The sequence below is a fragment of the Macrotis lagotis genome, chromosome 6, assembly GCF_037893015.1.
Source record: "Macrotis lagotis isolate mMagLag1 chromosome 6, bilby.v1.9.chrom.fasta, whole genome shotgun sequence".
Lineage (NCBI taxonomy): Eukaryota > Metazoa > Chordata > Mammalia > Peramelemorphia > Peramelidae > Macrotis > Macrotis lagotis.
This window is the reverse complement of record NC_133663.1, coordinates 192,272,287-192,286,576: the sequence shown is the minus strand read 5'-3', so window position 1 is coordinate 192,286,576 and position 14,290 is coordinate 192,272,287. Positions and strand designations below refer to the sequence as shown.

Here is a 14,290-nt window from a genome sequence, read left to right as displayed (position 1 = left end):
AACCAGCACCTCCTACTGGCCAACTAGAAAATTGCACCCAGTGAGTAAAGCTTCTAGGGATCCCAACACCAAACCCCTGTGAACAAGCCCCTCCCCAACTCAAGGTCTTAGCCAAATGAAGAAAGGTCAGTGGAAAGGTGGATCCATAGAAAAATTCTTGGAAGAAAAAGACCCTAACTCAGAGAGACCTACAACCTCTGAGGAGAATATGATCTGGTCTCCAGCACAGAAAGACTTCCTTGAAGAAATAAGGAAAGAGTTTAAAAATCAACTGTAAAATTTGGGAGAAACAATTAATACCTTGCAACAGGAAAACCAATCCTTAGAAAACACAATTGGTCAAATACAAAATGAGAATAAATCTCTCAGATCCTCAATTGGACAAATACAAAATGAGAATAATTCTCCCAGAATTATTGGGATGCAAAAAGAAAATAATTCTCTCAAAACCTCAATTGGTCAGATGGAAAATTCTTTCAAAAGTAGAATTGACCAATTGGAAAAGGGGTTGCAAAAGGTTAATGACGGAAAGAGAATGGAATCTGCAGAAACTAATGATGGCAAAATAAGCAAAAGACTATTAAACAAAATCAAAAAATAGAAAAAATAGAAGAAAACGTAAAATACCTCATCAGCAAAACCATTGACCTCAAGAATAGATCAAGGAGGGTCAATCTGAGAATTACTGGACTTCCTGAAAACATTGAAAATAAAAAATCCTGGACTTAATATTATAGGATCTAATGATGGAAAATTGCCCTGATATCATGGAACCAGAGGGCAAAGTAGTTATTGAAAGAACACATCAATCCCTTCTGGAAAGAGATCCTAAAATGAAAACACCAAGGAATGTTGTGGTCAAATTCCAGAACTATCAGATAAAAGAGAAAATCCTGCAAGCAGCCAGAAAGAAACAATTTAAATACCAAGGACCTGGCTGCATCAACATTAAGGGATCGAAGGGCCTGGAACGAGAAATTTAGAAGACCAAGGGAGCTTGAAATGCAGCCAAGAAACTACTATCCTGCAAAACTGAGCCTTCTCTTCCAGGGAAAAAGGTGGACATTTAACAAAAATGGAAGAATTCCAAAAAATCCTGATGAAAAGACCAGAGATAAATAGAAAATTTGGACATCAAACAGGAGGTTCAAGAGACACATAAAAAGGTTAAAAAAGGGGGGAGCAATAAAAGGAAAAAACTACTATCCAATAAGTTGAAACTGGCTATATCCCAGTAAGGGGAAAAAGATTCTCATAAATCTTGAGAATTGTAACTCTAACAGAGAGAATATACCTAGCCAGAAGTGATAGACATTCATGACCTATCCATGAGACTGCTATCCAATGGGATGAAACTGGCTATAACCCCACTTGGAAGAAAGACTCTAATGGGACTTCTGGCCAAGATGGCAGAGAGAAGAAAGGCACAGTTCTAAAGTCTCCTGATCTTTCCCCATCTATCATATGAAACAAACCTCTTAACAGAAATCTGACCCACAAAAACCCTGAAAGAAAAGCCAGGAGAAAGAACATGTACCTCAGGATTTGTTTCCCTAAGCAGCATTGGACGAATTTGGGCGGGTGAGTCTGGGCACAGAGGGCAGATCAGCCCCAGATCAGCCAGATTAGTGGCTGAAATGGAGCCAGGGAGTCTGAGGGCCAGGAAGTCTGAGAGCCAGAGAGCTGGACGCACCGGATCAGCAGTGGGGCTAGATGGCAGGGGCTTGAGTCAACTAGGGAGCAGAGGTACTCTGACCCTCTGGAGCTTGCCAGCAGGGCTGGGGGGAGAGTTCTGGTGCAGGAGAGCTGCAGACACTATCCCTGGGCTCCTCTGGTCTGAGGAACTCTGAGGCCGCACCTCCATTGCAGCTGAGGTCTCTTCCCAGAACAAACAATAGCAGAGTACTTCTGCCTCAGGCACAGGTGTGTGAGCAGAAGAACCAGCCCAGCAGACAATAGGGAGAGGAATGATCTCACCCCAATGTAAAGCCCACCATTGATTGAAGGCAAAAGGATTCATTAACTCCAAACCTTCCCTTCAAGCCAAAGGAGAAGGCCTCAATCAAGGTCACAGACAATCCAGAGAAAGCAACCAACACCTCCTACCGGCCAACTAGAGAAATTGCACTCAGTGAGTAAAGCCTCTAGTGATCCCAAGCCCCTGTGAACTAGGTGAAGGGTCAAAATGAAGAAGGGTCAGCGGAAAGGTAGATCCATAGAAAAATTCTTGGAAGGGAAAGACTCTAATTCAGAGAGACCTAGAACCTCTGAGGAGAATACTATTTGGTCTTCAGCACAGAAAGACTTCCTTGAAGAAATAAGAAAGACTCTAATAAATCTCAAGAACTGTAATTCTACTAGATAGAATGTACTTAGCTAGAAGTGATGGACACTCAGAATTTTCTATGACTCAGATAGAAGGATGTTAAAAACTACTTCCTTAAAAAGGGGGACAGGAAGGAGATGGGAAGAGGGAGGGGATTGAATGGGGTAAACCTCATTACACTAAGAGGTACAAAATACCTATGGTAATAGAGGGGAAGAAGGGAGGAGATGAGAAACAACTGAATCTTCTTCTCATCAGACTTGGCTTAAAGTCAATTTACACATACTCAGTTAACATAAAAAAATCTAACCTTTCAAGTATTAAAAGTGGAAAGAGGGAGGGGGGACAGAGAAAGGGAGGGGGAGTGGGAAAAAAGGGAACTAACAAAAAGAAGGGAAGGGAAAAGGGAAAAAAGGAAAAGGGAAAAGAAAGGGGAGGGGTAATATAGGAGGGCAAACACACTGAAAGGGGTGGTATTCAGAAACAAAATACTGGGGAATTCAGATAAGGGGGAAGGGGGAAAATGCAAACAGAGGGAAGATAGCATGAGGGCAATAAAGAATTATTAATCATAACTTTGAATATGAATGGGATGAACTCTCCCTTAGAATGTGAGCAAATAGCAGAGTGGATTAAAAACCAGAATCCTACAATATGCTGTTTACAAGAAACTCATTTGAAGCAGGGAGATACATATAGAATAAATGTAAAAGGTTGGAGCAAAATATATTTTGCTTCAGCTGAAGTGAAAAAAAGCAGGGGTAACAATCCTTATCTCAGAAAAAGCAGCTGCAAAAATAGCGTTAAAATTAATAAGGAAGGAAACTTTCTCCTCCTAAAAGGTTCCACAGACAATAAAGTTATTTCAGTACTGAATATATATGAACCCAATGGGATAGCATCCAAATTCTTAGAGGAGAAGCTGAAAGAACTACAGGAAGACATAGACCGCAAAACTCTACTAGTGGGAGACCTCAACCTTCCACTCTCAGATCTAGATAAATTGAATCATAAAATATACAAGAAAGAAGTTAAGGAGGTAAATAGATTGTTAGAAAAACTAGATATGGTAGACTTATGGAGGAAATTGAATGGGGATAGAAAGGAATATACCTTTTTCTCTGCAGTACATGTCACTTATATGAAAATTGACCATGAACTAGGACATAAAAACCTAATGATCAACTGTAGAAAGGCAGAAATAGTGAACATCTTTCTTAGATCACAATGCAATAAAAGTCATATGCAATATTGGGCCAAGGAAATATAGACCCAGAACCAATTGGAAACTGAATAATCTCATTTTAAAGCATGGGGGGGGACCAAAAAACAAATTATAGAAAGAATTAATCATTTTATCCTAGATAATGATAATAATGAAACAACATACCAAAACCTATCGGATTCACTCAAAGTGGCTCTCAGGGGATATACTATATCTTTAAATGTTTACATGAATAAATTAGAGAAAGAGGAAATCAATGAACTAAACATGCAACTAAAAAAATTAGAGAAAGAACAAATTAAAAATCCACAATTAAATACCAAATTAGAAATTCTAAAAATTAAAGGAGAAATTAATAAAATTGAAATTAAAAAACTATTGAATTAATAAATAAAACCAAAAGTGGGTTTTATGAAAAAACAAATAAAATTGATAAACCTCTGGTAAATTTGATTTAAAAAAGGAAGAAGAAAACCAAGTTGCTAGTATAATAAATGAAAAGGGTGAACTCACCACCAATGAAGAGGAAATTAAAGTAATAATTGGAAATTATTTTGCCCAACAATATGCCAATAAATTTGATAATCTAAGTGAAATGGATGAATATTTACAAAAATATATGTTGCCCAGGTTAAATGAAGAGGAGATTAAATACCTAAACAACCCTATCTCAGAAAAAGAAATTCAACAAGCCATCATTGAACTCCCTAAGAAAAAATCTCCAGGGCCTGATGGATTCACAAATGAATTCTACCAAACATTTAAGGAACAATTGGTTCCAATACTATATAAACTCTTCAGAAAAATAGGGAAAGATGGAACTCTGCCTAACTCTTTCTATGACACAGATATGGTACTGATACCTAAACCAGGAAGAGTTAAAACAGAGAAAGAAAATTATAGACCTATCTCCCTGATAAATATAAATGCAAAAATCTTAACTAAAATCTTAGCAAAATGATTACAACAAGTTATCACTGGGATAATACATTATGATCAAGTAGGATTTATCCCAGGAATGCAGGGTTGGTGCAATATTAGGAAAACTGTTAGTATATTCAATTATATCAACAGCAAACCTATCAGAAATTATATGATCATATCAATAGATGCTGAAAAAGCTTTTGACAAAATACAGCACCCATTCCAACTAAAAATACTAGGGAGTTTAGGAATAAATGGACTGTTCCTTAGAATTATTAGCAATATCTATCTGAAACTATCAACAAGCATTATATTCAATGGGGAGAGGCTAGAGGCATTCCCAATAAGATCGGGGTGAAACAAGGATGCCCATTATCACCACTACTTAAATATCATATCATATTAGACATATTAGCTTCAGCAATTAGAGAAGAAAAAGAAATTGAAGGAATTAGAATTGGGAAGGAAGAGACAAAACTCTCACTCTTTGCAGATGACATGATGGTCTATGTAGCGAATCCCAAGAAATCATCCAAAAAACTACTGGAAACAATTAGCAATTTTAGCAAAGTTGCAGGATATAAAATAAACCCTCATAAATCCTCAACTTTTCTATACATGTCTAGCAAGATACAGCAGGAAGAGCTAGAAAGAGATATCCCATTCAAAGTAACCTTAGGCAGTATAAAATACCTGGAAGTCTATTTGCCAAGACAGACTCAGAAACTTTTCGAAAACATTTACAAAACACTTCTCACACAAATTAAATCAGATTTAAAAAACTGGGCAAATATCAACTGCTCATGGATAGGTAGAGCTAATATAATAAAAATGACAATTCTATCAAAACTACCTATTTAATGCCCTACCAATCCAAATTCCAAAATATTACTTTAATGAGTTAGAAAAAGTTGTTAAGTAAATTCACATGGAGAAATAAAAAGTCAAGAATTTCCAGGAATTTAATGAAAAAAAGTGCAAAAGAAGGGGGCTTAGCCCTACCTGATCTAAAATTATATTATAAAGCATCAGTCGTCAAAATTGTTTGGTATTGGCTAAGAAACAGAGTGGTGGACTAGTGGAATAGACTAGGTGCAATAGCAGGAAATGATTATAGTAATCTGCTGTTTGATAAACCCAAAGAGTACAGCTATTGGGATAAAAACTCTCTGTGATAAAAACTGCTTGGAAAATTTGAAGTTAGTATCGAAGAAACTTAGATTAGACCAACACCTCACACCCTTTACCAAGATAAGATCCAAATGGTTAAAGGATTTAGACATAAAAAAATAACACTATAAGCAAATTAGAAGATCAAGGACTAGTTTACCTGTCAGATCTATGGAAAGGGGAGCAGTTTATGACTAAGGAAGTGATGGAGAACATCATCAAAAACCAATTAGATGATTTCAATTATATTAAATGAAAAAGCTTTTGCACAGATAAAACCACTGTAACCAAGATCAAAAGAAATGTAGTAAATTGGGAAACAGTCTTTACAACTAATGATTCTAACAAAGGACTCATTTCTAAAATATACATAGAACTGAGTCATATTTTTTTAAAAAATAAAGACATTCCCCAATTGCCAAATGGTCAAAGGATATGCAAAAGCAATTTACAGATGAGGAGATCAAAGCAATTCATAGCCATATGAAAAATTGCTTTAAATCATTAATTATTAGAGAAATGCAAATTAAAGCTTCTCTGAGGTACCACCTCACACCTCTCAGATTGGCTAATATGACCAGAAAGGATAATGATCATTGTTGGAAGGGTTGTGGGAAATCTGGGACACTATTACACTGTTGGTGGAGCTGTGAACTCATCCAACCTTTATGGAAAGAAATTTGGAACTACGCCCAAAGGGCAACAAAAATGAGCATGCTCTTTGATCCAGCAATACCATTACTGGGTCTATACCCTGAAGAGATGATGAAAAGTTGTAAAAACATCACTTGTACAAAAATATTCATAGCAGCTTTGTGGTGGCAAAGAATTGGAAATCAAGTAAATGTCCTTCAATTGGGGAATGGCTTAGCAAACTGTGGTATATGTATATCATGGAACAATATTGTTCTATTAGAAACCAGGAGGGATGGGAATTCAGGGAAGGCTGTAGGGATTTGCATGAACTGATACTGAGTGATATGAGCAGAACCAGAAGAACATTGTACACCCTAACAGCAACATAGGGGTGATATTCAACCTTGATAGATTCGTTCATTCCATCAGTGCAACAATCAGGGACAATTTTGGGCTGTCTGCAGTGGAGAATACCATTTGTATCCAGATAAAGAGCCATAGAGTTTGAACAAAGTTCAAGGACTATTCCCTTTAATTTAGAGGGGAAAAAAACAGATATCTTATTGTCTGATCTTGTTATCTTGTGTCTTGTGTAAGTTTCTTCCTTAAGGATGTGATTTCTCTCTCATCACACTCAATTTGGATCAATATACAACATGGAAACAAAGTAAAGACTGACAGATTGCTTACAGGGGGTGGGGTAGGTGGGGGCAGGGAATTAAGATTGGGTGAAAAATTGTAGAACTCTAATAAAATCTTTAATAAAAGAAAAAAAATTTAAAAAAAAAGAAAAATTGGAAGTTAGTATGGCAGAAACTTGGATTAGATCAATACCTCACACCCTATACCAAGATAAGATCAAAATGGATATAGGTTTTAGACATAAAAAACAAGATTATAAACAAACTAGGAGATCCAGGAATAGTTTACCTGCCAGATCTATGGAAAGAGAAGCAGTGTATAACCAAGGAAGAGATGGAGAACATCATTAAAAACAAACTAGATAATTTCAATTACATTAAATTAAAAAGCTTTTTCACAGACAAAACCACTGTAATCCAGATCAAAAGAAATGTAGTAAATTGGGAAACAATTTTTACAACTAGTATTTCTGACAAAGGACTCATTTCTAAAATATACATAAAACTGAATCAAATTTTTTAAAAACCAAGTCATTCCCCAATTGACAAATGGTCAAAGGATATGCAAAGGCAATTTATAGATGAGGAAATCAAAGTGATCCATAGTTATATGAAAAAAATACTCTAAATCATTACTTATTAGAGGAATACAAATTAAAGCATCTCTGAGGTACCACCTCACACCTCTCAGACTGGTCAATATGACCAGAAAGGACAGTGATCAGTGTTGGAATGGATGTGGGAAATCTGGGACACTAATACATTGTTGGTGGAGCTGTGAACTCATCCAACCTTTCTAGGGAGCAATTTGGTATTAGCCCAAAGGGCAACAAAAATGTGCATACACTTTGATCCAGTAATACCATTACTGGGTCTATACCCTGAAGAGATTATGAAAAAGGATAAAAACAGTACTTGTACAAAAATATTCATAGCAGCTTGTCTGAGGGCAAAGAATTGGAAATTTAGTGAATGTTCATCAATTGGAGAATGGCTTAATAAACTGTGGTATATGTATGTGATGGAACACTATTGTTTTATTAGAAACCAGGAGGGATGGGAATTCAGGGGAGACTGGAAGGATTTGTGTGACCTGATGTTGAACTAGATGAGCAGAACTAGCAGAACATTGTACACCCTAATAGTAACATAGGGGTGTTGATCAACCTTAATGGACTTGCTCATTCCATCAGTGGCACAATATGGGGGTATCTGCAATGGAGAATACAATCTGTATCCAGAGAAAGAATTGTGGAGTTTGATCAAAGACTAAAAACTATTACTTTCAATTTAAAAAAAACACATTATCTAATTATATAATTTTGCTATCTCTTATACTTTATTTTTCTTCCTCAAGGATATGATTTCCCTCTCATCACATTCAAATTAGATCAATGTATATCATGGAAGCAATGTAAAGACTAACAGACTGCCTGCTGTGGGGTTGGAGGGAGAGAATTGAAATTCGGGGGGAAATTATAAAATTCATGATAAATAAGTAAATAAAATTAAATTTTAAAACAGAAAAATCTACAAACTACTACACAAGTTCACAAATTAGATCCTTTAGAAAAGCAGCTTAGGAAAAAAAAGTGAATTTCTTAAAGGAGATAGTAGTTTCTATGGAGAGAGTAGCTTCTTAGAAAGTAAAAAAAAATGAAGCAAAAGACATTTAGGAACAACTAGTAGAAGGGAAAGGAGGTGAGTAATCAAGTAGAAAAAGGGAAAAGAAAAAAATTAGATCAGAGATTCAGAGGCATGGAGCTGGGGCCTTATTGGTCCAATGGCATAGAGCCTGAACATGTGGATCCAGCTTACAAAAAGGAAGAGATGGGAGAAGAAGCCAGAGCAGCATTAGCCCTATTGAGTTAGCAAGGGGGGGAAAAGTCTTAACCTAAATGGATATTTGCTCAAATATATTTCTGTAGTGGGCAGGACAAGGTTGTGGTGCTTTAGCATCTGATTCCAGGTATTCTCCAATGCACATGAGCAGGGGCAATTCCCAAGGAGCAGCTAAGACAGCATTCACTGAGCATGAGGAGTATTCTGTTTACTCTTCGTAGTCCTGCCCCAAAAGGCCTGACCAAAGTATTACAATATTTCCCAGTGCTCAGAGCTCCCCTGCTACAATAGTGTTTTCTTTGCGACACAGAATTTGCTATCTTGTATACACTCTATTTTCACTGAATCATGCTACTACTTTATTCCTTTTCTTAATTTTGGGAGCTGAGGTGTTTGTGAGATGCTGGATTTTTTTCTTTTCTTTTTTCTTTACTTTAGACATTATTTTCACTACTGGCTTTGGAGTCAGAAGAACTGGGTTCAAATACTTATTTGATCATTTCAACCTAGGTGACCTTAACTTCCTTGGACCTATTTCTTTGTCTATAAAATGAAGGCACTGGACAAGTTGGTCTATAAAGTTCTTTCCAACTGTAGAGCTACAATTCTATGATCTATTAACTCTCCAGCTCCACCCACTACCTCCATTCCATCCCATTGCCAAGGACAAGCAATATTGATTTGTTCCATTCAGTTTAACAAACACTTTTTTTCCCCTTAGTTTTTGCAAGGCAATGGGGTTAAGTGGCTTGCCCAAGGCCACACAGCTAGGCAATTATTAAGAGTCTGAGACTGGATTTGAACTCAGGTACTCCTGACTCCAGGGCCAGTTCTCTATCCACTGCGCCACCTAGTCGCCCTAACAAACACCTATTAAGCACTGCATCAGACACTGTGCTAAGTGATGGAGATATAAATATGAAAAAGAAAGATAATCCCTGCCTTCAAGGAGTTTACAATGTAATGGGAAGGGGGTTGGAAGATAACACATGAAAGGAAGCTGAAAATTGGGTACCTGGCATGAGAGCATGATGTTTCATGGAGTCAAAGCAGAATTGCTGATGGAAAATTAAGTGTTATGGGGTGGCTAGGTGGCATGGTGGATAGAGCACGGGCCCTGGAGTCAGGAGTACCTGGGTTCAAATCCAGCCTCGGACACTTAATTACCTAGCTGTGTGGCCTTGGGCAAGCCACTTAACCCCATTGCCTTGCAAAAATCTAAAAAAAAAAGACAATAATAGATTGTAAAGAATGGAAAGAAATGTAGTTCAATACACTGTCTTGAAAGAGGCCAAGAGGTTTTGGCCTTCTCTGCCACCACTGTCACTGTGGGTTGTTATTCCTAAAATGGTGCCCCTGGACTTGGACAAGTATGTGGAGATGGCGGGGCTCTGCAGGTATCTGCCAGAGAATGACCTGAAGCGATTATGTGACTACGTTTGTGATCTCCTGTTAGAAGAGTCAAATGTACAGCCAGTATCTACACCAGTCACAGTTTGTGGAGACATACATGGGCAGTTCTATGACCTTTGCAAACTCTTCAGAACTGGAGATCAGGTTCCAGATACGAACTACATATTTATGGGCAATTTTGTAGACAGAGGTTACTACGGTTTGGAGACCTTCACTTACCTTCTTGCACTAAAGGCTAAATGGCCTGATCGCATTACACTCTTATGGGGAAATCATGAGAGTAGACAGATAACACAGGTTTATGGATTTTATGATGAGTGCCAAACCAAATATGGGAATGCTAATGCTTGGAGATACTGTACTGAAGTCTTTGATATGCTCACAGTAGCAGCTTTAATAGATGAGCATATTTTATGCATGCATGGTGGTCTCTCTCCAGACATCAAAACACTGGATCAAATCAGAACCATAGAAAGGAATCAGGAAATTCCTCACAAAGGAGCATTTTGTGACTTGGTGTGGTCAGATCCTTGAAGATGTGGATACTTGGGCAATGAGTCCACAGGGAGCAGGTTGGCTTTTTGGAGCAAAGGTCATAAACGAGTTTGTTCTCATCAACAACTTAAAACTCATCTGCAGGGCACATCAGCTGGTGCATGAAGGGTATAAATTTATGTTTGATGAAAACCTGGTGACAGTATGGTCAGCTCCCAATTATTGCTACCGTTGTGGAAATATCGCTTCAATCATGGTCTTCAAAGATGTAGATACAAGAGAACCAAAGTTATTCCATGTAGTTCCAGATTCAGAATGTGTAATTCCTCCTAGAACAACTACGCCGTATTTCCTTTGAGGCGTTTGCCCACCCTGCTGATCCCTTTTCCTACCTTCCCCCCCAAATTCCTTGTATTTACCCTCTACAATATACTTTTTATTGAGCACTTTGCTGCTGAAATGCTGCCTCGTGCCTCCCCACCTTTTTATTTTAAATTATCTAAATTTATTGTGTATTATGGTGTCTATAGCAATGTTTCTCTATTGATTTCCTCCCCATCCCATCCCCACCTTGGACTTATTTGCAAAGACTTTGAGAAATGTCTTAACATCCACACTGCTGCATGTAGTTCTTGCTTATTACTGGTTTGGGAGGAAACAGGACATTTTTCCTTTTTTAAAAAAAAGCAAATTGGAAAGAACATACCACACCAAAATATTCCCCTCCTCTTTTATTTTTCAGCTTTTTTTTTTAAGTTTGGTAAGTTTTAGGAAATTTCAGCAGCAAAGTTATTATTCAGTGGGCATGATGGACTGTAAATGCCTTTGTGTTGTGTACACCTGTCCCAGCTGTAAACATTGTCCTTTGTTGGATGATATTTTAAGTGACTATAAAACAAATTGGTTGAAAGGGCAAAAAAAAAGAGGCTAAGAATCATCACCATTTTGCCACACTTGTTTGATATGCTATTGGTGAAATCAATTAACAAGCTGTACATTATTATTTTTCTACAGGAAACAATATGCTCATTTCCTCACTCCTACTCCTAACACCACCTCCCAAGGTCCTGTAAAGCATATTCTATCTGACTTTAGTAATTGATGTTTAAATAATCTCTCAGTTATTTGAACTTCTAATGTATGTGAAGAACTTCATACTTTATCAGACTATGATAATCAGCATTGCAGTAATGTGACATGAATGACTAAAGTTGACTTTAGTAAGCTTCTGTTTCATTGTTGCCAGTATTAGGAATTCAGATTAAAATCAATTCTGAACCATAAAAAAATTGTAGAAAAGCTTTGTACAAATAATCAATTTTGCTCAAACTCTTAATTTAACTAAAGGACCCCTTGCCTTCAAAATATTGATTATTTCATCTTTCTTTCATTTTCTAACTTGTGGATATAAGTATTAGACTTTAGAGCTAGAGAAATGTTGCTCAGATACATAGAAACTCTGAAGCAATTGATTTTTAAAATTTTCTTCTGAAGCATTTTGTTTCTTTCTTCAGTAGAAGCAGAGGTGACAAATCAAGCTGCCTAAAGTTGGAGGGAAGAATTTATCCTCCAGAAATTTTATATTGAGAAACAGATTTCTTGCCGTGTGGTTGAAAGGTTGGAACAGTTTTTTTTTTCATACTGTGCTAGACATGACTTGCTTCAGATAAAAGGCAGTTTGTATAAGAAACAAAAATACTTCTCAGAAATGTTGCATAGCTGATAGCATGGGTGGTTTTAGAGAAGGCTGAACTGTTAATTACATGCAGTCAAAACTTAAAGCTCAGTAAGGTGAATTGTGGGTTGGTAAGTGAGGGGAGAAGAGGCACAGAGTGAAAGGGCAAACCCCCTAATGTGAATAAAGTACACTAATGTTAAAATTATACTGAAGCTTGTTGATTCTTATTAATGGAAATTGATTCTCATATTTCTCACAGTTGAATTTCAGCATTAGTGGACTTTTACTATTCAAAGTATTGGCAACCTCCCAGATGCCAGTCTCAGTGGGGGTAGCACAGGAAATATAAAATGATTTTTTCTGCACAGATTAGCTGGCTTAGCTACCACAGAGAGTATACTGTGGAGTGACCACTGTCTTTTAGGCTAGGTGAGAGAGCCCTGGTCATCTGTGGATTTGAAATTGCCTGGAAGAATCATAGAACCTAAAAGCTGCAGAGGATCTCAGACGCTGTCTAGTCTATCCCCTTTGACAAAATGTCAGGAATTTGCAAGCTCCCTTTATGAAAGTAGTGCAAAACTAGTTTGTGTCATAGTTTGGGGATGGTGCTTGAAAGATAGCAAGCTGTAGGGGAAAGAATTCCTATGTCTGAAGGCAGAAGAGTTCAAATTCAAGTCACTTCATTTCTCTGAGATTCAGTTTCCTTCATTGAGAATGAGAGGGTTAGACTAGAATAGGAGTTCTTAACTTTTTTTGTGTGGCATAGAACCCTTCAGAAGTCTAGTGAAGCCCATAGCTCCCTTCTCAGGATACCGATTACTGTTGTTTTTTTTTAATCTGTAATTGAATGAAGTATTAAATTTCATAAAGATTAGTGAAAATAACAATGTAATTTTTTTCTTCCTAGTTCATATATACCCTGGATTCACAGATCATATGTTAAAAACCCCAAAACTGAATGATCTGTAATATTCCTTCAAGTTCTGATTCCTTTGAGGAGACCTCATTTATTGTCTTAAAAAAAAACCTAGCAACCAATAAACCAATTCAACTGCTAGTGAAACTAACCATGACCAGAACAAAACTGAATTCCCTACCCTCCAATCTATATGGTATCCCACAAGGCAAGGCAATAAAGGACAAAAATCAATATTAAGTTAATAATTATAAGAAGGAAATTCATTTCCAAAATGGTGAGTCAAAATCATATTATGCTTGCTATTGACTCTAGCTTCCTTTGGGGGGAAAACAAAGCAAACATTAAATATTTTAAATGCAGGTGGCAGGGGAAGGAAGGGAGAGAGAGTGAGAGAGAGAGAGAGAGAGAGAGAGAAAAGAAGGAAGGAAGGAAGGAAGGAAGGAAGGAAGGAAGGAAGGAAGGAAGGAAGGAAGGAAGGAAGGAAGGAAGGAAGGAAAAAAATGAAATATAGCCATTGTGTTTAGATTCTGACATTTCTCCATAAGGTTCATCTGAATAATTTTTCTGAGTTTTGCAATATTTCCTTATCTTAGATGTACTGACTTTGTGCAAGTTTTCTAATTTTGTATAATCAGAATGTTCTATTTTATTTTTCATGGGTGCCTGTATTTTTTTTTAATTTTTGGTAAGGATTTTCTCCCTATTTTTAGTTAGTTACTTCAGTGCTTACCCAGCTGTTCAATGGGCAAAGTATCAGCTTAAGATTTAGTTCATATTAATTTGTACTGATGGCATATTGTAGCCTCCAAAGTACTTTCCTAACAATATCCTTGTTATTATTTTACAGTTGAGGAAATTGCGATTTGAAGAGATTATATCTAGTCAACAATTAAACAGGGAAACATTTTGAAAAACCCTACATTGGTACTGACATTTGAATTTCCATATCTCTTTCACCATCTCTTCTCCCTTGAAGATCCATCTATATATTGGTTTCATAGTTCTATCCTTACCCCACTTT

At 37.0% G+C, this 14,290-nt stretch overlaps 1 protein-coding gene and 1 pseudogene across 1 annotated transcript in view; both read left to right on the top strand.

The window, feature by feature from the left end:
• Nucleotides 1-14,290, top strand: part of ECRG4 (ECRG4 augurin precursor) — a 67,712-nt gene that overhangs the window by 15,255 nt on the left and 38,167 nt on the right. The window lies entirely within an intron of this gene.
• Nucleotides 10,056-11,064, top strand: LOC141491958 (serine/threonine-protein phosphatase 6 catalytic subunit pseudogene; annotated as a pseudogene).